At 38.8% G+C, this 27,117-nt stretch overlaps 1 long non-coding RNA gene across 5 annotated transcripts in view; it reads left to right on the plus strand.

Annotated features, from left to right (window-relative positions):
- LOC123861609 (uncharacterized) overlaps nucleotides 1-27,117 on the plus strand; it is a 54,812-nt gene that overhangs the window by 3,585 nt on the left and 24,110 nt on the right. For 3 of the 5 annotated variants that reach the window (XR_006795071.3, XR_010413192.1, XR_010413193.1), the window contains exon 2: nucleotides 1,989-2,118. This is a non-coding gene — a long non-coding RNA (uncharacterized LOC123861609). Of the gene's footprint in view, nucleotides 1-1,988; nucleotides 2,119-9,531; nucleotides 9,916-27,117 lie in introns of those variants that run through there. The other 2 variants (XR_010413194.1, XR_008508012.2) reach the window with 2 other exon arrangements.

Consider the following 27,117-nt stretch of genomic DNA (forward strand, 5'->3'; position numbering starts at 1 on the left):
ATTTCAGTTTGTATCTTTAAAAGATAAGGAATCTTGGGGTGCCTGGGTGGCTCAGTCGTTAAGTGTCTGCCTTCGGCTTAGGTCATGATCCCAGGGTCCTGGGATGGAGCCCAGCATCGGGCTCCCTGCTCCGCGGGAGGCCTGCTTCTTCCTCTCCCACTCTCCCTGCTTGTGTTCCCTCTCTCGCTGTGTCTCTGTCAAATGAATAAGTGAAATCTTAAAAAAAAAAGATAAGAAATCTTCATTTAACAATTTGTCAAGCACATATGCTGTACTCAGGGGGTACAGTAGTGAACAAGGTAGACATAGTCTCTGGTTTATGATGATTATAGTTTATAAGGAAGACAAACAATAAACTAATAAATAATTATAAATTATGATAATTACCAGTTTGAGAAATCTTAACTTGTGAGATATAAATATGAAACAATTTTATTGTTTCTCCAATAACAATTACCACTGTCTCTAGAAATCCTCTTGGTCTCTGACAGTGAATTCCCTTAAGAATATCCTACTCTAGGGGCACCTGGGTGGCTCAGTTGGTTAAGCATCCAACTCTTGATTTTGGCTTAGGTCATGATCTCAGGGTCATGGGATCTAACCCCACGTGGGGCTCTACACTCAGCTCAGGGTCTGCTTGTCCCTCTCCCTCCCCCTCTGCCCCACCCCTGCGGTCTCTCTCTCAAATAAATAAATAAAATCTTAAAAAAAAAAAAAAAGAATATCCTACTTTGGTCCCATAACTATGAAGTCACTTTCAGTAACTAATACAGTCTCTTTCCAAGTATTATGTTTTAGGCTTGCCCATTTAAAATCTTTAATCTCATATTTAATTCATAGCTCTTCCCATTCTTCTGTGCAGGTAGACTTGTGGTTATAATAGCCATTAGTGGAGGGGGTGGTAATGTCCTCTTCTTTCCCCTTGGCTCTTGTTTCCTCCCAAGTAGGGATGAGGAGGAGGAGAGAATGTTCTCTGCAAGACTGTCCAGGAAGAGTTGCTTGTTATCTTTCTGCTGGTTGTTGCTACTTCAGTAACAGTTCTCTCAGTGTGTCAGGAGCCCAGATGCCAGCAGTCTTACTTGGACTGGGCACAGTTGCTCTCTGGGGCCTCCCCTTTGCACTTCCCAACCTAGGAGAAGTCAGTATTAACCTCTTTCTCCCAGGCATCCCCACCAGTCCCTGTCAGGGGCAATCTAATACATAGCCTTTTGTTTTGGGGGGATCCTTGCCTGGAGTGGCTTCTTGGGGAGTGCCAGCAAGAGCCTTAAGCCTCAGGGATCTTCTGCGCTGTCTAGTTGACTCACACATGGAGAATTTACATGCTTAATGCAAGAAGGAAGGAAACGCAGGTAGTTCTCGTCCTTATGGCCCCTATCTCAGCACCAACTAGCTCTTTTCTCCCTTCCTTCACACCCAAGGACAACAGGGGCTCATTCAAGTCAGTGGTTCAGCGATTTTCAGACAAGTTCTCAGCTTGGGGAATGGGACTTTCCCCTGCACTTTTACCCTGCACTTTCAAATTGTGGGAAGGGAATGGGGGAAGGAATTGAACGCCCTATCTTCTTCAGCTAGGGAGAAGTAATGGGTGGTTGCCATCTATAAAAAGTAATATTCATCCATGGATATATGAACTAATTGGAAAAAATTTTTAACTCTACTTTTGTTGCAGAATTTATGGTAAGTGATTAATATTAGTAACTAACTTTCGATCATAAAAATAGTGATAGGACTGGGGCACTTGGGTGTCTCAGTTAGCTATGCCTCCAATTCTTGATGTTGGCTCAGGTCATGATCTTAGGGGCATGAGATCAAGCCCTGCATCGGGCTCTGCGCTGAACATGGAGCCTGTTTAAGATTCTCTCTCTCCCTCCCTCTGCCCTTCCCTCCCAGCTTGAGTGTGCATGCTCTCTCTCTCTCTCTAAAAAAAAAAAAGTGATAGGACTTTAGGGGTACAACAGTGTTCTGATTGTATATATCTTTCTCATCAGCCATCCTGTCTGAAACTCAGGAAACACAGAGTCCCTGGTTGTGTAATAAGAGTATACTTGAAAAGTACCCTGTCCTTATCTGACAACCCAGATGAAGAATACTGGCCCTCAAGCTGCTTTTCTTAAAACTGTAAGTAGTGTTGCTTGGTCATCCTGGATCTGTCTTGAAATATTTTGTTTACCCAAGGCTTCCAAAATGATGGTGTCTTTTTCAAAAACTAGTATGTGTGTGTATTTTTCTTTTTTTTTTTCTGAGTGATTTGTCTTATTTTATTTTTTCCAGATTTATTGAGATATAGGTGACATATAACATTGTGTAAGTTTAAGATGTATAATGTGATATTTTGGGGCACCTGGGTGGCTCCGCCCGTTAAGCTTCTGACTTCAGCTCAGGTCAAGATCCCAGGGTGCTGGGATGGAGCCCTGCATCAGGCTCCCTGCTCAGCAGGGAGTCTGCTTCTCCCTCTCCCTCTGCCCTTCCCCCCCTGCTTGGGCTCTCTCTCTCAAAAGAATAAATAAAATATTTTTTTTAAAGGTTTTTTTAATTTATTCATTCGAGACACAGAGATACAGAGAGAGAGAGAGAGAATATGAGCAGGGGGAGAAGCAGAGGGAGGGGGAGAAGCAGGCCCCCCTCTGAGCAGGGAGCCCGATGCAGGGCTGATCCCAGGACCCTGGGATCATGACCTGAGCCGAAGGCAGACGCTTAACCATCTGAGCCACCCAGGCGCCCCACTAATAAAATCTTTTTTAAAAAGATGTGTAATGTGATATTTTGATACATGCATATATTGTGAAACGTTTGCCATAATAAAGTTAGTTAACACGTCCTTTACCTCACATAATTATCATTTTGTTGTTGTTGTTATAGTGAGAACATTAGAGCTCTCCTGTCATAGCGGCTTTCAAGCACAATAAAGTATTATTAACTGTTGTCATCATGCTGTACATTAGACGCCCAGAACTTACTTATCTTAAAACTGAAATTTTGTTCCATTTGATTAATAGCTTCCCATTTCCACACCCCCCCAAACCTGGCAACCACTACTCTACTTTTTGTTTCTATAAGTTTAATGTTTTAGATTCCACACATAAGTGAGATCATAGAGTATTTGTCTTTCCCTGAATTATTTTACATAGTATAATGCTCTCAAGGTCCATCCATGTTGTTGCAAATGGTAGGATTTCCTTCTTTTTTTATGGCTGAATAGTATTTGTGTGTTTTTCAAGGTGATACTTCTTCATAGACTTATTCCCCTTAATTCATACATCAATCCCATATACATTGAGAGGCTAATGCAGTCATTTATTCATTCAATGAATATTCCCACTTTTTGGAAGTTTCATATTATACCACTTTGCTTTTATGGAAGACCTACATTAGTATCTGTTTTCGCTAACCAAAAGAAATCTGAAGAGGATTTTCATTCTTATGAAAAAAGGCAAAAAGCAAACATAGTGTTCAGTATTTGTTTTGCAGCCAGCCATGATAGAGGCAGCATGCTCCCCCAGCAGTGAGAGTTGCCCTGCCAAGCTCCATCCCCAGCAACTAGGCTCAGCATCTCAGCATCAAGCCACTGTAGCTTTGAACTGTATCTGTGAGCATCTGTGCTTTCTCTCAATTTGTTTTGTTAACTCTTAGTGAGATGTGTCATATGGTAATGGAAAAGCCTAAGAGAGGTTATTTTTTGGGTCTGGGAATACTCAAAAAATTCCATATAAATTAATGGTAATTGCTTCTTTGCTTTACGCCACTTCAGCTTATGAAAGGTTTCACAAGAGCACTCCAGTTTTGGATGGCAGGAGAAACTCGTAGTCCTGAGTGCCTACTGGGTGCCAGGCACCTTGTTAGGGGCTGGGAATGAAACTGAGCAAGCTAGGCATTGCTTCTTAGAGAGCTTAGCAGCCCTAGTTTGTGAATGCAGAAGACAAATCTCGATCCCTTACTTTCTTTTTAAAAATAATTTTTAATTAAAAACTTACATATGAAAAAATATGTGAAAATGTAAATCAAAACCATTTCACACCCATTATGATGGCGATTATTTAAAAAAAATGGAAAACAAGTTTTGGCAAGGATGTGGAGAAATTGGAACCCTTGCTCATTGGTGGTGGGAATGTAAAATGGTGCAGCTGCTGTGGAAAACAGTTTGGCAGTTCCCCAAAAAGTTAGACATAGAATTACCATATGATCCAGCAATTCTACTCCTGGGTATTTACCCCAAAGCTTTAAAAGCAGAGATGCAAACAGATACTTACCCACCTATCTTCGTAGCAATGTTATTTATAATAGCCAAGAGGTGGAAATAACCTGTGAAGGGATAAACAATTTAGAATTCGATTCAGCCTTAATGGAAATTATGACACATGCTACAACATGGAGGAAACTTGAGGACATCATGCTAAATGAAAAAAGCCAGTCACAAAAGGATAAGTATTGTATGATTCTACTTACATGAGCTAACGGGAAAAGGCAAATTCATAGAAATAGAAAATAGAATAAAGTTATTAGGGGCTGGGAGAAGGGAGAATGGGGCATTATTTAATAGGTGCAGAGTTTCTGTTGGGAAGATAAGAAAGTTCTGGAAATGGATAGTGGTGATGGTTGCACAATATTGTTACTATATCCTAATGCCATTGTATTTTACACTTAAAAATGGTTTAAGGGGTGCCTGGGTGCCTCAGTCAGTTAAGTGTCTGACTCTGAAACTCAGCTCAGGTCTTGATCTCAGGGTTTTGAGTTTAAGTCCTACATTGGGCTCCATGCTGGGTGTGAAGCCTACCTAAAAAAAAGGAAGAAAATGCTTAGGATAGTACATTTTAGGTATATGTTATTACAATAAAAATATGTGAATATTTTCCTTTTATCAAAAAATTGAAACATTGTGGACAATGTTAACCAATTGAGCCACTCAGGCGCCCCCCCCTTTTTTTTTTAAGGGTTTTATTTATTTATTTGAGAGAGAGAGAGTGAGAGACAGAGCATGAGGGTCAGAGGGAGAAGCAGACCCCCCGCCGAGCAGGGAGCCCGATGTGGGACTCGATGTGGGACTCGATGTGGGACTCGATGTGGGACTCGATGTGGGACTCGATGTGGGACTCGATGTGGGACTCGATCCCGGGACTCCAGGATCATGACCTGAGCCGAAGGCAGTCGCTTAACCAACTGAGCCACCCAGGCGCCCCGTTGTGGACAATGTTAAAAGCTCCTTTGACCACCTCCTCCATCCTGATCCCAGTTCCTCCTCTTCATTGGTTCTGTGTTTCCTCCTCTAGAGCTTTTCTGTGTATTTGCTTGTATTCATATGTACTTAGCAAAATGACATATATTTTTAGCTTTATCCAAAGAGCATGTCTACTTTAGCATGGAGATTTGAAACCATCATTTGCAGTAAAAATGTTCTAAGCAGTAGGGCTTTCTGCCTTATTAATGGGGACTTTTTTTTTTTTTTTTTGGTGGATGTACATTTTTCAAAGGTTGTCATTTTCTGTCATTTTTCTTTTTTTCATTATATAGCAGGGTCAGTGCCTACAGACCACTTTTGTTTATGCTACAGCTAGCCAGCTCAGGTTTCTCCCATGCCTTAGAGAACACTCTGTCCTTCCTGCTGGATTCCAGGTATAATCTCCCAGTTTCGGGTCACTCTTAACTTTTCCACTGGACTGCTTTAGTAGGCAGCCTCTCATTGTACATAACTTAAATAATTTTCTTATCCTTTCCCCGTTTCCATCCTTGTTTCTAATTTGCCGAGATGTCAAAATCTTCATAAAAATTTTGTTTTATCCTCTCTGTTCAAAGATGATACATCCTCATTTTGAGAAAAGTAAAGCAATTTAGAATGGTTATAAAACAGAATGTGTAACCACATCACCACTTGGATTACATCTTTCTAGATATCTCTGAATGGTGAATACTCACAGGTGCACACAATTTTACACAAACAGGATCATACTATGCACATTGTATGGCAATTGGCTTTCTTCGTTCAAAAAATATATCCTTACAGTTTGCTGTTTCAGTGAATATAGATCTACAGTATCCATTTTATTGGCTCATAATATTTTTAAAATAGTATGACATATTTCTTCTTATTTGATAGAAAACACAAAGAAGCAAACAAAAAAGTGTATCACATTCTCTCAACCTTGATATCCTACATTGAACAGTTTGTAAAATTAAAAGAAACACATCTATGAGATTCGCAAATTTATGCTACAAAAAGTTACAAAATAAAAAGTGCAAGTTGAGAGCCACCCTCCCTTTTCTAGTTCAGTCTTCCCAAGGCCAAATGCCTTTATTAGTTTCTTGTGAATCCTTCCAAACATACAAAATTACTTACATATCTGTATTTCTTTCTCTTTTTTTGTTTTTTAACACAAAAAAGGTCACATTATTATATAGAGTTATTTACTTTGCTTTTTCATTTGATATATTTTGGGGATCATTTCTTAACTGTAAGATAAATATATCTTTTTAACACCTGCATAAAAAAAGTCATTTGTTAGGATATGCCACAATTTATTTAACCAGTTCCCCGTGGTGGATATTTTGGTTGTTTTCAGGGTTTTGTTTGTTTATTATGCAGTTTTGATTTTACTATTACCAATAATGTTGCAAGAACATCTTTGTACTTATCTTAACAAGGCTTGCCAGCATATCCATAGAGAAAATCTTAAGCACTGGGGACTGGGTTACAGGGTGTATGTGTTTCACGTGTAGGTAGAAACTGCCAAATCATCATCCAGAAAGGTTGCACCAAATAACATTATGACAAAAGTGTTCGAGAGTGCTTGTTTCCTAAAATTCCACAAACATTAGTTATCAAACTTTTTAGTTGTTGCCCATCAAATGAGTTAAAATTGTTATTTTGTTCTGATTTGCATTTATTATGCATGAAGTTGAGATACTTTTCAAATGTTCATTGATTGTTTGTAGTTTATTCCTTGAAAATGTTCATCCATCTTCACTACTTTTTTCCCCTAGACTGTTCATCTTTTTAATAGCTATCAGTAGAATTTGTGTGAATAGATTAGGTATTATTGAGCAAGGTAATATTACATTGCTTGGATAATGTATTCAACTAGTTACCTAATAATGAACAGTTAGGATGTTTACAACATCATGCTACAGTTTCTAACTTCTGTACTTGCATCTTTGTGCTCTGAATCAAATATCTTTTTGAGTTAGATTCTAGAAGTAGAATTGCTGATTGAAAGCCAAATTCTTTGTTAAAAATTTTGAAAGAGCATTGTTTGATGGGGAAATGGTCCAATTTGGGGAGTGGGAGAAAAGAAAGAGAAGCTAGGAGCTCCTGATTGCAAGGCTAATCTGCTCTAAATTAGAATTGAACTAAAAGGCTAATTGGTGATGTTATCGTCCTAGCAGCTTTCATCAATAAGCTTCTTAAAATCCTAAATCTCCTCCATTTGGTGCATGGACCTCCTGGGAGTCTGCAAATTCTCTGAAGGGAAAAAAGAAAAAAATTGTAATTTTCAAGTGAATAATAGTATTAAAACATAATTATAAGCACATTTTGAATCCTTGTATGACCATGCAATTTTGATGTTGGCTTTACATTTCTGTTTACAATTATGTGAGTGGTGCATACTGTTTGAAGGAACATTTGGCATTATGGTAATTCATTAATTTAAATTGAATGGGGGGAAGTAGTGGGAGACTTGAGTCAGCTTACCTATAGGACTGGTGGCCTCCTGCGGAAGCTGAGTTCAAAAGAACCTGTGTAACAAAGCAATCCATTAAATTAGAATAATGTAGGAAATGATTTGGGGGAGGATGAATTGCATAAATCTTGTCTTTGTACCTAACAACTTGTTCATTAGCAGTTAGTGTAGTAGAAAATACAGAGTGAAGAAATTTACATTTCTGATTGGAGTAATAATTGGATTAGTACACCAAGTCAGGCCAAATTGCATTAATGACCGCAATGGCAACCTTAGTTTTATGGGGTTTATTAGGTGACACTGCATTAAACTAGGCATTCCAGGATTGCTTGGGCAATTTTGACCAAATATGAGGCCTGCCTTGGTATCTGCAAAGTTAAGAAGGAAATGAAGTGAGTCACACTGATGAGGGAGCAGAAGGCAAGCTGAGGACAAAGCACAAGCTGACACCCTGCAACCTCCTCCCCCCCAGAGTAGGATATGTTTAACATTCCTCAGACACTCCTGGCTGCCCTAAAGCTAAGGGAAGGAAAAACAAATGGTTAACTAAATAGAGATCACAGTCCTGCAAGACAAGAGTCTCCATCAGTTTACCAAAGTCTTAGCGATTTACAAGGAAAAAGCATTCTTATCATTAGCCTAACTTCCAGAGACCCATAACTCAATTTTCTGGAGCCCTAACATCACCCTCCCTTCCATGGGTGTTGTGGGAAACAGAGGCAGAAGGGAAAGTAAACAAAATTAAATTTCTTTATGACTTGCATCCTATTTACAAGGACTTGTAATAGAGTGTAACATTCCTCCAGAAAGCTCCCAACTATCTTAATGTTAGTGTCTTACTAGAAGGAAAAACAACCTTAGCTTGACAATAGCAAGGCCTCCAGTATCCTATAAATCTTCTTTAGCATATGAAAGTCCTTTTGAACACCTCCCTTTTTTCCTTACCTCCCCCAACTCCCAAGTATATAATCAGCCACCCCTCATAACCCTGGGGCAGCAGTCTCTTTCTGCCCACGAGTCCTGTCCCCATGCTTTAATTAAAATCACCTTTTTTTGCACCAAAGACGTCTCAAGAATTCTTTCTTGGCCATTGGCTCTGGACCTCACCAACGTTTCAAAACTACATCAACACCACTTTGTACAACATAATTATCTGAACAGACCTTTTCTGCATTAGTATTTTTTTAAGATTTTATTTATTTATTTGCTAGAGAGAGTGAGAGTACAAGCAGGGGGAGCAGCAGGCAGAGGGAGAAGCAGGCTCCCTGCTGAGCAAGGAGCCCGATGCGGGACTCAATTCCAGGACTCTGGGATCATGACCTGAGCCGAAGGCAGCTGCTTAACCAACTGAGCCACCCAGGCATCCCTGCATTAGTATTTTTTTTTTTTTTTTAAGATTTTATTTACTTATTTGACAGAGAAAGACACAGCGAGAGAGGGAACACAAGCAGGGGGAGTGGGAGAGGGAGAAGCAGACTCCCTGCTGAGCAGGGAGCCCGATGCGGGACTCGATCCAGGGACTCCAGGATCATGACCTGAGCCGAAGGCAGTCGCTTAACCAACTGAGCCACCCAGGCGCCCTGCATTAGTATTTTTGACAGACAAATTAAATAGACAAAAATTGGTTTGCTCTCATTTTTTTGTTCTAACATGTATTTATTTGATTATTATGAATATATATGCACACTTATATAATGTTAATAATGTTAATGGTTTTTTCCCAATGTTATTTTCTTTTGAAAAAAAAAAATCCTAGATAAAAATCTACCATTTAAATTTTCTTTTGTCTTTGTTAACATATACCATACCATAAATATTTTCCCATTTTGCTAATCTGTTTTTATTCTTTTCTTTTTTAAAGATTTTATTTTTATTTATTTATCAGAGAGAGACAGAGCACGCACAAGCAGGGGGAGCAGCAGAGGAAGCAGCAGAGGGAGAAGGAGAAGCAGGCTCCCCGCTGAGCAGGGAGCCCAATGTGGAGCTCGATCCCAGGATCCTGGGATCATGACCTGAGCCGATGGCAGATGCTTAACTGACTGAGCCACCCAGGCGCCCCTAATCTGTTTTTATTCTTGTTTTCCCTTGCTTCAAGCACTTTCCCTTGCCCACCATCATGTACCCAATGTTTGTGCAAGTATGTGAGCCCACGCATTTTTCTCCATAACCATGTAAGCCTAGTGGAAAAGATCTACAGATACATGTATACACATATAAATAACTGTATAAAATACATGTCAAAGGTTGTGAGTTGTCATTTGTTTTTACAAAAGCGAGATCATAAACTATACATATTTCTCAGTTACATCCTTTCTTCTTTAATTCATCAGGGCAGCCTGCTGGATCAGTAGCTACAGATCCAAGTTGATTTTTTAACAGCAACATAGTTACCCATACTACAGACATCCACATTATTCATCAATAGAGAGTTCCTCCACTGGTGGACTTTTAAGTTGTTCTCAAGTTTTTTGTTATTACAAATAAGGTCACAATAAATATTCTCATAGATTTGTTCTTAGATTGTTAGGACTAGGATCACTAGATCAGAGGGTATGTATATATATATATATATTTTTTTTAATTTTTATTTATTTATTTTTTATTTTTTTGAGAGAGAGAGAGGGAACTGGGTGGGAGGAAGGGCAGAGGGAAAGGGAAAGAGAGAATCTTAAGCAGGCTCCACACCCAGCAGAGAGCCCGACATGGGGCTTGATCTCACCATCCTGAGATCATGACCTGAGCTGAAATCAAGAGTTGGACACTTGACTGAGCCACCCAGGCGCCCCTATATTTTTTGTTTTAAATGTATTATGCCATAATACTTTAAAAAGCTGCGTGTGGACCTTATTTGGATCTTGATTCAAGTAAACTATAAAATTAAGAAGTATATTTATAAAACAATTGGATATTTGAACACTGACTAGATATTTCATTAAATTAAGGAATGGGGTTTTTTTTTTTAGATGTGATAATGGTAGAGATCATACTGAAATATTTATGGATGAAGTAATTGGGTTCAGAAAAGTACTGGAGGGAGAGAAGTGGATTGAAGCTGATATAATGGGAATTCATTATACCATTGTCTTTTATATGTGTTTGAAATTCTCTGTAATAATAATAAAAGTTATAACAATTCACAGTATATATAATGTATGAGAAAACCTATTTCCTTACATTTCCCTGAGTACTGGGTATTATTACTTTTTTATTTTTGTCAATCTGATGTATGAAAAAAGATATTTGTTGATAGTTTGTATTTACTTTACTACTAAGGAGGTTGATTTTCTTGAGAAAGTGTAAAGCTCCCTTGCTGACAGCTAGCAGCCAGGACATGATGTTCCCAAATGAACATAAATAATACTAAGGGGCCCTGGGTGGCTCAGTCGGTTAAGTGTTTGCTTTCGGCTCAGGTCATGATCCCTGGGAGTTGGGCTGCCTGCTCACTGGGGAGCCTGCTTCTCCCTCTGCCCCTCTGCCCCTCCCCGCCCCCGCTTTCATGCTCTGTCTCTCACATGCTCTCTCTCTCTCTTTCTCTCAAATAAAAAAATAAAATCTTTTTTAAAAAACCCAATACTTCTTAGAATATAAATAAAATGTACACACGGCCACTCTGTGACCATTTCTGGAACAAGACAGAGAAAGACCACTTTGCAACCATAGAAACAATACAACATCCCCCACTTCTGACTAAACTGAGTCACAGCTGCTCCTTTACCAATGACAGCTTTAGCCTTGCTTTAATCCTCATACTTCCTAGATAAAAATTATTCAGATATCCAGCCACTAAATTGCCCCAACTTTTTGACAACCTTCAATCCATAACTGGTCCCTACTTCTTTAACTTTTCTGGGACTAATCCAGCATAAGTCCCAATACTGTGAGAAGCCCCTTCCAAGGTCCTCTTGCTGAGGCCTCTACAGTTCCTCTGGAGTACTTTGTCCCTTGCTGTAGGAGGGTAAATCTAACTTTTTTATATGGTTATTTTCCTAGAGGCCTTTGGTCAGTGGTCTTTAAAACAATCTTTTCAATGTTTATTGTCTATTTCTTCTTTGGGACATTCTTCCAGTTCAGTGGGTAGTTCTGAAATTTTCCCTTTTGTTTGAGAGTCAGTCCCATTGTTTACCTTCCCCATTCTTCTCCAGGAGCCATATGTACTACTTTCTTAGTCAGAAGAGGTAAAAGAGGGGTGCCTAGGTGGCTCAGTTGGTTAAGCATCTGCTCAGGTCATGATCCCAGGCTCCTGGATTAGAGCCCCACTTTGGGCTCCCTGCTCAGCAGACAGCCTGCTTCTCCCTCTCCCTCTGCCCCCACCCCTGCTCATGTACATGTGCTCTCTCTCTCAAATGAATAAATAATTTTTTTTTTTTTAAAGAAGAGGTAAAAGATAAAGATTCTTATTTGAGTTGGATCATTCCAGGTTTGATGCCATTAGCAAGAATCTTCAGGATCTTATTAATTCACCAGTAATGCTACTGGGAGCCAAGTGAAGTTGGACCTCTCCATTTGCTCCAGATCCTTCTGGTTATTTTCTTGGCCACCAGTCCAGTTTGGCTAATGTTGACAACATGTGTGTACTATTTATTGCTCATTTCATTAGGTATTAAGAGAGAAAATTCATCCTCTTAACTGACATTTATATTAGATTTTGGTCTATTTACTTAAAAGCTCTGATGTGAGATACATAAAAATTCAGTACTTCTTTGTTAATTGTTCTTTTACTGATATGAAATAGCACTGTTCCTTTCAGTGCTTTCCACCTTGAATTCTACTGTTTGTTACATTAACATTGTAACATATATAACATAATCTTTTGTTTGGTGTGTTGGGAAAATATTTTGATATTTAAACCCATGTGTTTTTATCCAGTATGTAACTCTTCAGATGACTAGACTCTGAGTCATCCTTTGCCTTAAGGAAGATTGTCACAATAGAACCAGAATACAAAAGAGGCAAATTCTTGACTTGTGAATTTCGAAGCTGGGGTTCAGGTGTAAGACACCCTGAGCCAGTTTCTTCCCCCTGGCTCATAGGAGAGAAGAACTAAGTCATGTTCTGTTTGGTCTACTCTATTTCCTTAGGTGTTACTTCTCTCTTTTGTGGGTTGTGGTGTTTCTCATTTTTGATGTTAAAACATTCCTCAAATGTTTTGTCATTCTTGGTTGGGTGCTCATCTTAATTTTTGAAGTTCCCTATTAGCCCACATGTGAGTGCTGCATCTATTTATCACATCTTGTTGCCTGTAATTTCAGGAAAGAATTTGGACTTGCTGCTGAGTGGGGAATATTCTTTAATATCTAGAACTGGAACTGGGGACAACCACATTATTATCATGGGCATGGCAATGCCTTGCCTCTTTGGCTTAGGTTCTTATATGGACGCTCATTTCTCTCACTGCCAGTTGCTTGACAAAAGCTGGGAAGAATTACCTTATTAGTTGACCATGTCTCATTCGTATTTCTGCACATCCCCTGCCTCTGAGGCTGGAGAAACTCTAAGTTGCTCTCACCTTTTGTTTCAGTTTTTTTCCTCTGGAAATTTGAGGTTATGATTTTCTCTTTTTTAACAAATTTATTTATTTATTTATTTTTATTCATTACTTTTTTTTAGTTGGCTCCGTGCCCAACACGGGGCTTGAACTCATGACCCTGAGATCAAGAGTGGTATATTCTACAGACTGAGCCAGCCAGGTGCCCCATGATTTTCTCTTTTAATCTGATACCATTTGCTCTCCCTTTTAAGAGATTTCCTTGTAATTCCAGCAGACTAATATGATTAGCAACATCATATCAGCCCTCAACACTTTTGCGTGATTCTCCACTTTTCTAATCAATTTGATTTCCCACTTTTTACAGTTATTTATGTCACATTTACTACTCTCCTTAAACTTCTGACTATTCTAGCCCCCTTCATACTGTCAGAAGACCTTGCTATTTTTCACACAAACAAAATTGAAACCATCAGATGGGAACTCCCTCATCCTCCCCAAGCCAAACTCCAATGTGCCCACAACTAATCCATCCTCTCCTTCTGCCCTCCTGAGGCATTAGATGTGCTGTTTCTTTTCTTTTCTTTTTTTAAAAGATTTTATTTATTTATTTGACAGAGAGAGAGAGATAGCAAGAGCAGGAACACAAGCAGAGGGAGTGGGAGAGGGAGAAGCAGGCCCCCTGCCAAGCAGGGAGCCCTATGAGGGGCTCGATCCCAGGACCCCAAGATCATGACCTGAACCGAAGGCAGACGCTTAACCAACTGAGCTACCCAGGAGCCCCAGATGTGCTGTTTCTCATCACATCTAAGGCTGAGCTCTACAGCTATGCTCTGCACGCAGTTCCCTCCCATCGTCCTCAAACCTTACACTCTCACATGTTCTTTCCCTTATCTGTGTATCCCACTGCTCCTTTCCATCTCTGTCCTTCCCATGCTCTTAAACATGAGTAAGTCTGTCCCATCTTAAAAACAGCCACAACCTGAACTTTCTTTTCACTCTATTCACTTTCTCCTCTAGTTTCCATCCCATTTCTTTTGTCTCCTTCATAAACTTCCAGAGAGAGTCATCTACATTAGCAGCTTCCATTTCCTGGCTTCACATTGACTTCTCAACCCACTCCAATCTGTCCCTCAATACTCCATAGATAAAGTGCTCACTCAGATCACCTGACATCTGTGGTAGTTTTAAAATATGGCCACGAATTCTTTAATATTCCTCATTTACAAGGTAGAGTCTAATCCTCCTCTCCTTAAGTGTGGGTTGTACTTAACTTCCGGTGCATCAAATATGCTGGAAGTGATGATGTGTGACTGCTGGGGCTGAGTCACATTGTAGCTTCAACCTCTCTCTCTTGGATTGTTTGCTCTGAGGAAGCCAGCTCTGAGTGGGCCGTCCTAGAAGAGGATCCTCCAGCCCCATTAGCCCCTCAGATGATTGCAGTCCTGCCTGACATCTTGACTGCAGCCTTGTGAGAAACTCTGAGCCAAAACCATCCAGCTAAGCAGCTCCTGGTTTCCTGGCTTTCAGAAATAGTATGAGTTAATAAACATTTGTTGTTGTAAGCTGCTGAAGTTTAGGGTATTGTTACACAGCAATAAATAACTCATATAACCTCCATTTGTTAAGTCTAAAGAATGCTTTGACTTCTCAGCAGCATTTGACACTGTTGACCTCTCCCTCTCTGGAACACTCTTCCCTTTGATTTCCAAGTCTCCTATCTACCTTCCCAGAATCCTTTGCAGGCTCTTTCTCCTCTGCAAGCAATTAAACATTGTGCTCCTTAAAATCCAGTCCTAGGCTCTCTTCTCTTTTTGATCTTCTCTTTCTGCAAGAGTTTTCACCCAGCCTCTCAGTAAATATGCCATTGACACCCAAATTTCTTCATCCAGTCCAGACATTTCCACAGAACTGTTCACCTATATATCCAACTATTTGCTCGTCATTGTTCTTGATTATCCCCAAAGCACCTCAGTCTCTGTACTCCAAGAACAAACTATTTTTCCTCTCAAAACTGGGTTTTCTTTTTGTGTTTCCTATATCAGTGAAGAGCACTATAACCATCATGTCCACTTGCTTTTGGCCATCTAGGTACCTCCCTCTCCCTACTCATACTTATCTAATCAATTACCAAGACTGTTTATTTTTAACTTCTGAATATCTTGTAAATCTCTGCCATCCAAGTCATTCTTTCTTGCTAGGATTATTGCAGTAGCTTCCAAACCCATTTCCTTACTTGTACCGTAGGCCTGTCTCTGGTCTGTTCTCCACATTATTGCCTGAGAGGTATTTTCAGTATTTTTAAAAACATGACACAAATCTGGTCATGTTTCCTTTCTGCTTAAAAGTCTTTAATGGTCTCCTATCAGTCTTTGAATGAAGCCCTCAAATTCTTTTTTTTTTAAGTTTTTATTTAAATTCCAGTTATTTAACATACAGTGTTTTATTAGTTTCAGGTGTATAATATAAGGACCTAAATTCATCTTTTTGCATGTGGATATTCAAGTGCCCCAGCATTATTGTTGAAAATAAAATTCTTCCCCTATTGAATTGTTCTGGCACCTTTGTTGAAAATCAACTGAGCATAAATGTTAGAGTTCATTTTTGGACTCTCAACTCTGTTCCCCTTACCTATATGTTTATCTTTTTGACAGTATACCATCTCAATTTCCATAGATTTAGAATTCATTTTGAAATTGGGAACTGTAAACCCTTCAACTTTGTTCTTTTTTAAAATTATTTTGACTATGCTAGGTCTTTTGAATTTTTATATCAATTTTAGGATCATCTTGTCAGCTTCTACAAAAACAGCAGCTGAGATTTTGATAGGGCTGTATCAAATCTATATATCAATCTGAGGGAGAATTGCCATTTTAAGAAGACTGGGTCTTCCAATCCATGAACATGGAATGTCTCTCCATTTATTTAAATCTTCTTTAATTTCTCTTAGCAATATTTTGTAGTTTTCAGTGTACAAGTCTTACATTTCTTTTGCTAAATTTATTCCCTAAGCATTTTATCTTATTTTTTTTTTTAAGATTTTATTTATTTATTTGAGAGAGAGAATGAGATAGAGAAAGCATGAGAGGGGGAGGGTCAGAGGGAGAAGCAGACTCCCCGCTGAGCAGGGAGCCCGATGCGGGATTCGATCCCAGGACTCCAGGATCATGACCCGAGCCGAAGGCAGTCGCTCAACCGAGTGAGCCACCCAGGCGCCCAAGCATTTTATCTTATTGATACTATTGTGAATGGAATTCTTTTCTTTTTATAAAAATTTTTTTAAGATTTTATTATTTTTTATATATTTGTCAGAGAGAGAGAGAGCACAAGCAGGGGGAGTGGCAGAGGGAGAATCAGGCTCCCCGCTGAGCAAGGGGCCTGATGTGGGACGCTGGGATTATGACCTGAGCTGAAAGCAGACACTTAACCGACTGAGCCACCCAGGTGTCCCTGGAATTATTTTCTTTATTTCATTTTCAGATTGTTCATTGTTACTAAGTAGAAAAACCATTGATTCTTACATATTGATCTTATAACCTGTGACCTTGCTGTAATTATTTGTATCACACTATTTGTTTATTTAACTGAGTCTTACTGTTAGTGCTGGTATTACTAGTTCACGAAAGCCCATCTGCTCTTGTCCTGACAAATTCCAGTGCCATTTCTATTGTCAGTAATGAACCTCCAGTTGTTTGCAGATCACTTAGCCTAATCAGGAGCCAGTGCAGAGTTCATTAGGGGGTATAGCTCCCCATCTCCCCGCTTTTAATCCTGCTTTTCATTAGGGTAGGAAATGCAGTCTGAGATGCCTCCTACCAGGGAAAGGACTAAGATGCTGAAAGAGTCAGTGGTTAAAACTGAACAGGAACCCCTCTGGCCCAATTCCATACTTGAGCCGTCCCAGGATCTGGATCCCCTGGGCATCTGAGGGTTCTTGGATTTTGTTCCAAATCCCTACTCCAGCTCCCTGGGGACTGGGGGACTCTACCTAGTACTCCAAATGTGCAGAATGTGGCTTGTTTTGGTAAGATATGTTTTCCTCGGGGAAGATGAGGGCTGGGCACTTTTCCTGCCTTGTCCCTGGCTATTTCTTCAGATGGATCTCTGCAACTGGTGGGCAGACATGACTCCCATCTAAGTTGATGCCAGCCCGCAGTGGTTGCTCTTCTCTTTGGGAGACCCTTGCTTTTTGGTTACTGGGAACTGCTGCTGACACTTGGGCAGTTTTTTTGTTTGGGAAGTTAGAAATTGTAAATAGGTCAGATGGGTAACTGTGGGCCTTCCCCAGGGCCAGGTATTAGCATTGCAAATATGATTCTTCAGTTCTACTTAGTAAGGTAATGCCCAGGGAGAGAAGGAATTGTGCCAACTAAGGAAAGGTTCTTTCTTATTTGTAATTTTCCCCAGCAGCGGGAGGTTTTCAAAACACAGCATCTGTTGTAGAAGACTCCATGCTCTCTATTATCATAATAATTATTATAATTATAATGTGAATTTAAATTTCAGTCACAATCTCAGGTGTGCATAAAGTGTAATTTTATTTATTTTTAATACCTCTTTAATTTCTGACTCTGCACCCTCATTCTGTATAACGGTAGACAACTCCTTGCTAGTCCCAGTTGGACCTCTCGGTCAGTCTCTGCTGACAAACTTGGGCAGTGTCACTCCCCCAGATTCAGTGATGGCCTCCACTGAAGCCTGCTTCAAGCTTTGCTCATTGCCGTATAAAAGAATTTTGAACATCTAAGTAACTCCTTGCCCAATTTTTAGTTGACATTTAAACTTTTTCATCATAAGTTTAAATGGTTACAAAAGATTTATTAACATACTGCATATATTGATATTTAAAAATAAAACTATTATCCCATACTTCTAAATATATCCAAAGAAGTCTAAATACTATGGCAATTTAATTTCGTTAAAAATACCTTAATATTTCAAGATGAGGAACAAGCTAGGGATGTCTGCTTTCACCACTTATATTAAGCATTATACTTGAGGTCCTATCCAGGGTAATAAGGCGAGGCAAAGAATAAAAGGGTCACAGATTGGAAAGAAAGAAGTAAAACTGTCTTTATTCACAAATGAAGAGTACCCAAGTGAAAATAGGCGATTTATTCAGAGTTTGTTATAGCAGATAGCCACTAACACTTGCCTTTGGCAGAGACTCAGTCAGGTGGGGGGGCAGGACAGCCTATAGTTAAAAGGGAAAGCTTCAAGTCTGTACTGATTGGAGGTTATTATCATAGGGAAGCTAGAGGTGGGTTAACTAGAAGTGGCATCTTATGTGATGGTTTGGGGAGCATGTTTGTGTTTTTCTGATTGGCCTTGAGTTGGAAACAGTGTCAAAAAATAGGCACGCTGGCAGTCACTGATCAAGTTCTGACTATTCTCGGTTGATTGCTTCAGAGGTTGTAATTTGGCTTCCTAGAGTGGTTGCTGCAGGGGTTGTGGGTCAGAGTTCTGTTGTTATATATGGTCTGGCTGTTGTCTGTATATTCAGTCACTCAGGCAACATGAACATATATGTAGAAAATCCAGAGAAATCTACAAAAACTCTAGAAATAATAAATGGGTTTAGCAAGGTCTCGTGATATAAAGTCAATACATAAAAATTAATTCTACAGATAAATCCATAGAAATAGAAACAGACTAGTGGTTGCCAGGGGCTGGGAGAGGGGGAAATGGGGAACAACTGCTAATGGGTGGAGTTTCTCTTTGGGGTGATGAAGATGTTATGGAATTAGATAGTGGTGATGATTGCACAACCTTGTGAATATACTAAAAGCACTGAGCTATATTCTATTAAAAGGGCAAATTTTATGGTATGTGAAATATATCTCAATAAAGAGCATTTAATTGTATTTTTATATAGTAGCAATAAATGATTGAAATTGAAAAAGTAAAAAAATCATGTATAGTAACATCAATTGATATGAAATACTAAGGGATAAATTTAACAAAATATGTGCAAGACCTGTATACTGAAAACACTGTTTACAGTGTAAAATTTTGGAGAAATTAAAGAAGACATAAATAAATGGAGAAATACACTATATTCATGAATTCAAAGATTCCAATACTATTACGATGTCAATTCTCTTCAAATTGTTTTATAGAATCAGTGCAACCCTAATCCTGGCAGGCTTTTTTTTTTTTTTTTTTTTGCAGAATGACAAGCTGATTCTAATATGACTTAGAATAGCAAAAACAATTTTGAAAAGAAAAGTTGGAGGATAGAGGGATCTGCATACACGCAGCCAAATTTTACCAGTTATTAGCTGTACATCCTTGATCAAACTTCTTTGCCATCCTGGCCTTGCTTTCTTGATCAGTAAAAAGGGAATAATAATAGTATCTACTTACATAGGATTTCTGAGAGGATTAACTGAGATACATACATATAAAGCACTTAGAAAACTACTTGGAACATAGAAAGCCTTCAAATGTTTTTTTACTGTTGTTGTTGTCATCTCTGCCTTGACCAGTCTGGGAGCCTCTAGAGACCTGAGCAGTCTCCCTGACTCCTTGCCCAGATGTAGCATCCTGTCCTTTTTACTGCATGCCCCTGTCCACTGGTACAGGGGACATCTGTGGGGTACTACTCTCAAATGCCAGACAGGAGGTGGTACACATGTCTTATTCTTGGGTCCTCCAGATATCAGTTGGCACTTCATTGCCTTCTCTCTCTGCCATAAACCTAGATATAGGGAAGCTGGTGTGGAGCTTGAAGCTACTACATTGCTTCTAATTTTATTTGTTTTCTACTGCTCTCCCATCTGTGGGACTTTGTAGTCTTAGGCCAGGAAGAAAAACCAGTTTTCCCTGTTTGCATGGCCTCAAAAATAATTTCTGTCTCTTACCTGCTAAACACTAAGAAGTGGTGCCTTTGTTCCCACAATAGGGCAGTCATTGACTTAAAATGCTAATTTTTAAAAATTGAATTGAAAGTTTCCATGCAGTGAAATGTGTTAATCTTAAGGGTATAATTCAATGAAATTTGACAACCAACACCCCAGTAAAGATATAGATTTCCATTGCCCCAGAAAGTTCCTTTATGCCTCATTATAGTCAGTCCTCAACCCTCTTCTCTCAATAGAAAACCCCTATTCTAATTTTTATTGAAACTGGTGGTTTTAGCTCCTAGATAAGGCAGCGATATCAGGTCTGAGGGAGCAATAATCCAACCAATGTTTTGAAATAAACCACAACAAAACTACCACTACTGTTACTGTGAGCCTTTCTTGATTATTTATTCTTTTTTTTATTATTATTCTGTAACAATCACTTCAAAAAGCACTTTATGTGAATTATCTCATGTAATTCTCAGGAGAGCTCCATGAACCAAATCCTATTATATCATCCCCATTTCCCAGTGAGAAAACTAAGGCTCTGGGAGGTTAAGTTGCTTGCCAGGTGTCTCACAGCTATTAAGACCCGTACCAGAGATGAAAATTTCGAAGGAATTTCAAGGCCAGTTCTTTTTATGAGAGGGACATAGATCTAAAACTTTTACATAATTCAGATTTGTCCATTTCTAAATTAATAACTGATGTCACTTGTTTTTGTTTTAATGCTGATTTCTAAAAATTTCTTAGCATGATTTATATTCTTTAGCAGAGTGTACTCTTCTAAATTGTCAGTATGGTATATTATGATGATTGGTCTTCCTCTTAAGGTTTTTTTTTTTATCATCTCTCACATTTGGGGGCCACCTTTCATGCTCTGTAATCAGAATTATTACCTAACAAAGTATTTAAAGGACACTGTTATGGAACATAGAGATGATATTACACTACAGTAACAAGTGAATGTAAAGTGGACAAGTGAAAATTTAACTTGGGGAAATTTTCCAAAGCACATAAAAACTATAGTTTTTCTTTTTGCCAGCTGAAGGATGCCCAATTTGGCAACTACATAAGCACAGTATGCAATTGACCTGGCCTGCTAGTTTTGAAATTATGTAATTCTTGGCAGATGTTTTAAATTGGAGGTGAGGTGGGGATTGCATTGCTTATATTTTCTGCATATAGTGAGATTTTATTAATATTTTAACTATGGTACCATTTCAATGTGTATCATTTTAATTCAAACATAAAGTAATTGCCTTCTTTGTGAAATGAGAATAGGAACAAATTGCTTAGAGAACAGTATGGAGAAATTGACCAACTTTCCATCTTCAGCCAAGTCTGTGAATATTGAACACCTTTAGAAATGATTCCTACAAGTGAATGGGTTGTGGAATATATACATTTGCAGGACCAAGAGATTTTTCTGGATGGGACAGTCTCAAATCATATAAGGATAACCTGCAGGGATAGCTTAAAAGAGTATCGGAGGGCAGAAAAATAGGGCAAGGTCACCTGGGTGGCTCAGTTGGTAAGTGTCAGCTCAGGTCATGATCCCAGGGTCCTGGGATCGAGCCCCACATCGGGCTCCCTGCTCAGCGGGGAGACTGCTTCTCCCTCTCTGTCTGCCTGCCGCTCCCCCTGCTTGTGCTCTCTGTCTCTCTGTCAAATAAATATATACAATCTTAAAAAAAAAAAAAGAAAAATAGGGCAATTTCATGATATCAGAGAAAAATAATCCAAACTCTACTTACAAGATGTTGAATATCTGATATCTGTTATGAGAGTTTGTTGAATGAAATGAAAAAGATTTTTATAGTGTATTCATGTTTTGTGATACTATGCATCCATTAAAAACAGGAAGCAGATCTATATGTGGTAAAAGGAAACAACTTCCAGGATTTATTATATTGTGAAAAAAGTGAGATAGAGCACAGTGTGTACAGTATCCCACCATCTGTATGTGTGTGCGTGTGTGCGTGAGTGTGTGCATGCATGCACCACACATATGTGACCGTATAGTAAAAGAATTTCTTGGGAAGGTTGCCAGAAGCTTGGTAGCAATGTTGTCTCTGGGAAAAACTGATGAACTGGGTAACAGGAGAGGAAGGGAGACTACTTTTATGCAACATGCTTCTGTTTTACTTTAATCTATTTTGCCTATTTAAAAAGCAGACAATTTTGCATCTCTTTTGCTTCAGTGACTTTTATAGATAATCTAAGGGGGGCCAATCAGAGTCAGTGAAACATTGGCTGGATCTGTTAAACAAGCATGCTTTTTATTTATTTTTTTTACTGGAGTTGCTGAGAGGATAGAATATAAACCTAAACTTGGTGACAACCATCTTTTCACCAGGAATGGCAAAACTGCTTGATAATGAGGCAAATATGGAGGAAAGCAGAGAACAGAGATAGAGAGCGAGACTAATTCCTGAGGATGTCATTTGAACGTGTGTGGATCCAGTCATGCCTGACAGGTCCCATTCCTGAACTTTACAATTCCACGAGCTAAAAATACCCTTTTGTAATGAATCAGTTGGAGATGGGTTTCTGTCACTTACAAATGAAAAAGTATTGACAAATACAGATGGAATGTTGCCTGGACATTTCCATGTGACTTTTACATAAGTTCAGAATATTGATTAAGCCCTTCTGAATTTCCTAGACCTTTTTTTTTTTTAAAAGATTTTATTTATTTATTTGACAGAGAGACACACAGCGAGAGAGGGAACACAAGCAGGGGGAGTGGGAGTGGGAGAAGCAGGCCCCCCATGGAGCAGGGAGCCCGATGCGGGGCTCGATCCCAGGACCCTGGGATCATGACACGAGCCAAAGGCAGACGCTTAACGACTGAGCCACCCAGGTGCCCCTTGCTAGACCTTTTTCATTAAACAATACTTTTGTATTTTGAAAAACTTTTAAAGTTGTAAGAATGGTGCCATAATTTGCAAGAATGGAGCAATGAGCTCTCACCTAGAGTCACCAATCAATATTTTGTAAACTATTAATTGCCTCATTGACTCATTCCATTTTATTATTATTATTTTTGTTGAAGCATTTGAGAATTAGTTATAGATATTATGACCCTTTACCTCTAAATATTTCAGTGTGTTTCTCCTAAAAAGAAGAACATTTTCTTCTATAACCACATTGTAATGATCAAACTCAGGAAAATTAACATTGACACAATATTACCATCTGGTATATAATTCATATTCATATTTTGCCCATTGGTTTTAACATCCTTCTTGAAAGTTGGAATATAATTCAAAGACTACAAAATCCTCCCTTTTAAAGTGTACAATTCAGCATTCTTTACTATATTTACCGAGTAGCACACCATCACTACTATCTCCCAGAATATTTTCATCACCCCTAAAAGAAACTCTGTACCTATTAGTAGTCACGCCCCATTCCCTCCCTCCCCCCACCAGCCACTAATCTATTTTCTGTCTCTATGGATTGGTCTATTGTGGACATTTCATATAAGTGGAATTACATAATATGTGACCTCTTGTGTCTGGCTTTTTTCAGTTAATATTATGTTTTCAGGGGTCATCCATTTTGTAGCATGTATCAGTACTTTACTCCTTTTTATGACTAAATAATATTCCCCATTATATTGATATACCACATTTTGTTTATCCATTCCTCAATGATAGACATTTGGGTTGCTCCTATTCTATTTCTTCTTGAGTCAGTTTTGGTAGTTTTTGTCTTTCTAGGAATTTGTCCATCTGGTTTCATTTAGGTTGTCTAATTTGTTGACATACATAGTATTTCCTATAATTCACTTCATTTCTGTAAGGTCAGTAGTAATGTCCCCTCTTGCATACCCGATTTTAGTAATTTGGATTGCCTTTCTCTTTTTTCTTGGTCAAGCTAGCTTTACTTGTCAATTCTGTTGGTCTTTGCAAAGAAAGAACTTTTGGTTTCATTGATTTGCTCTATTGTTTCTTATTCTCTATTTCATTTATTTTTTGCTGTAATTATTATTTATTTCCTTCTGCTTTCCTTAGGTTTAGTTTGCTCTACTTTTTGTAGTACTTTAAGGTAGGAAGTTAGGTTATTGATTTGAGATTTTTCTTATTTTTAGATATATATATTTATAGCCATATAAATCCTGTAAGCAGTGCCTTAACCACATCTCATAGATTTTGGTATGTTGTGTTTTGTTTTCATTTATAGCTAAGTATTTTCTAATTTCCCTGTGATTTCTTCTTTCACCCATTGATTTTTTTAAGGAGTGTTTTAATTTTCACATGTTTGTTCCCAATTTTTTTCCTGTTACTTTTAATTTTATTCCATTGAATTCAAAGAACATACTTTGTATGATTTCAGTCCTTTTAAATTTGTTGAGACTTGTTTTATGGCCTAACATATGTTTTATCCTGGATAATGTACCATGTGCACTTGAGAAGATTATGTATTCTGCTTTGGATGAAGTGTTCTCTATGGATATCTGTTAGATATATTATCATATAGTGTTGTTCAAGTCTTCTATTTCTCTGTTGATCTTCCATCTATTTGTTCTGTCTATTATTCAAAGTGGAGTATCAAAGTCTCCAACTATACTGGTTCACCTGTCTATTCTACCTACCTTCAATTCTTTCAGTTTTTATATTATGTATTTGGCCAATAATGCTCTCTTGTTTGTAATGAATTGATCTTTTTTTTTTTTTTTAAGATTTTATTTATTTATTTGACAGAGAGAGACATAGAGCAGGAACACAAGCAGGGGGAGTGGGAGAGGGAGAAGCAGGCTTCCCGTGGAGCAGGGAGCCTGATGTGGGACTCGATCCCAGGACCCTGGGATCATGACCTGAGCAGAAGGCAGACGCTTAACGACTGAGCCACCCAGGCGCCCTGTAATGAATTGATCTTTACTCTAAATTTATTGTAATGAACAAACTGCTGCTATTTTGAGGTTATGTTGTTCTTACTTTTTGGTATTCATCAATCCTTTCCTCAACAAAATGATGAGAATAGTAAATGGTGGCAGTATATATATTTTAAATGTCCTTTACTTGGCAAAATGAAAGTTGACATCCCTGTACCTGTGCTTTTCTTCTTTTTGCTTTGTGTTTGAATTTACAGTAGCTTTTTAAAATGTATAATTCTATCAGTTTTAATACACAGATTACTGAAACCAACATTGTAATCAGAATCAGAATAGTTCTATCACTTTTTTATGGGTTGAATTATATCCTTCCCACCACCCCATCCCCCCACCAGCAAAGATATGTAAATCCTAACCTCCAGTACTTGTGAATGTAACCTTATTTGGATAGTCTTTGGAGATGTAATCAGGTGAAGATAAGGCCATTAGGGTGGGCTCTAATCCAATATAACTTGTGTCTTTTAAAGATTTTATTTATTTGAGAGAGAGCGGGGTTGCAAGGAGGGAGGGAATGGAGGGAGAGGGACAAGCAGACTCCATGCTGAGTGCAGAGCCTGGCATCGGACTTGATCCCATGACCCTGAGATCATGACCTGAGCCAAAATCAAAATTCGGGTGCTCAACTGACTGTGCCACCCAGGCGCCCCAGTGTCTTTTTTATCTTTTTAAAGATTTATTTATTTTAGAGAAAGAGAGGGAGTTTGTGCGTGCATGAGCGCGCGCGCACATGGGGCAGAGGGAGGGGCAGAGGGAGAGAGAGAATCTCAAGCATACTCCCCGCTGAGCACAGAGCCTGACACAGGGCTTGATCCTAGGACCCCGAGATCATGACCTGAGCTGAAACCAAGAGTCAGTCCCCAGCTGACTGAGCCACCCAGGCATCACCAGTGTCTTTTATTTTATTTATTTATTTATTTATTTGTTTATTCATTCATTCATTCATTCATTCATTCATTCATTCATTCATTTTTATTTAAATTCAATTAGCCAACATATAGGACATCATTAGTTTTTGATGTAGTTTTCAGTGATTCATTAGTTGCATATAACACCCAGTGCTCATCAGATCACGTGCCCTCCTTAATGCCCATCACCCAGTTATCCCATCCCCCACCCACCTCCCCTTCCACAACCCTCAGTTTGTTTCCCAGAGTCAAGAGTCTCTCATGGTTTGTCTCCCTCTCTGACTTCTTCCCATTCAGTTTTCCCTCCTTTCCCCTATGGTCCTCTGTGCTATTCCTTATATACCACATATGACTGAAACCATATAATTGTCTTTCTCTGCTTGACTTATTTCACTTAGCATAATACCCTCCAGTTCCATCCATGTTGATAAAAATGGAGGTATTCATCCTTTCCGATGGCTGAGTAATATTCCATTGTATATATGAATTACATCTTCTTTATCCATTCATCTGTTGAAGGACATCTCGTCTCCTTCCACAGTTTGGCTATTGTGAACATTGTTGCTATGAACATTGGGATGCATGTGCCCTTCTTTTCAGTACGTCTGTATCTTTGGGGTGAATACCCAGTAGTACAATTGCTGGGTTGTAGGGTAGCTCTATTTTAACTTCTTGAGGAACCTCCATACTGTTTTCCAAAGTGGCTGTATCAGCTTGCATTCCCACCAACAGTGTAAGAGGGTTCCCCTTTCTCCACATCCTCGCCAACATTTGTTGTTCCCTGTCTTGTTAATTTTAGCCATTCTAGCCATCAGTGTCTTTTAAAAAGGAGGAAAATACCATGCAGATTTAGAGGCACACACAGGGTAAAAGCCATGTGAAGATAGAAGCAGAGATTGGAGTTATGCTGTCACAAGCCAAGGAATGTAAAGATGAGGCTGCTAGAAGCTGGAAGAGATAAGTAAGGTCCTTTTCTAGAGGTTTCAGAAGGAGCATCGTCCTGCCAATACCTTGATTTCAGACTTCTAACCTCTAGAACTGTGAGAGATTAAATTCTGGTTGCTTTAAGACAACCAATTTTGTGGTACTTTGTTATTTATGTCAGCCCTAGGAAACTAACACATACCTCAAAACACTCCATTATGGACCTCTTTATGGAGATAACCTCCCTGGGGCCAACCTAGCAACCACTGAACTGATATCCATCAGTAGTTTGTCTTATCACGTATGTCATATGAATAGAATCATATTGTTTATAACCTTTTGAGATGGGCTTTCGAATAGCATATCTTTTGAGATTCATCCAGGC

The sequence above is a fragment of the Mirounga angustirostris genome, unplaced genomic scaffold (assembly GCF_029215605.1).
Source record: "Mirounga angustirostris isolate CCGP_5_RB_7025 unplaced genomic scaffold, mMirAng1.0.hap1 SCAF_7, whole genome shotgun sequence".
Classification (NCBI taxonomy): domain Eukaryota; kingdom Metazoa; phylum Chordata; class Mammalia; order Carnivora; family Phocidae; genus Mirounga; species Mirounga angustirostris.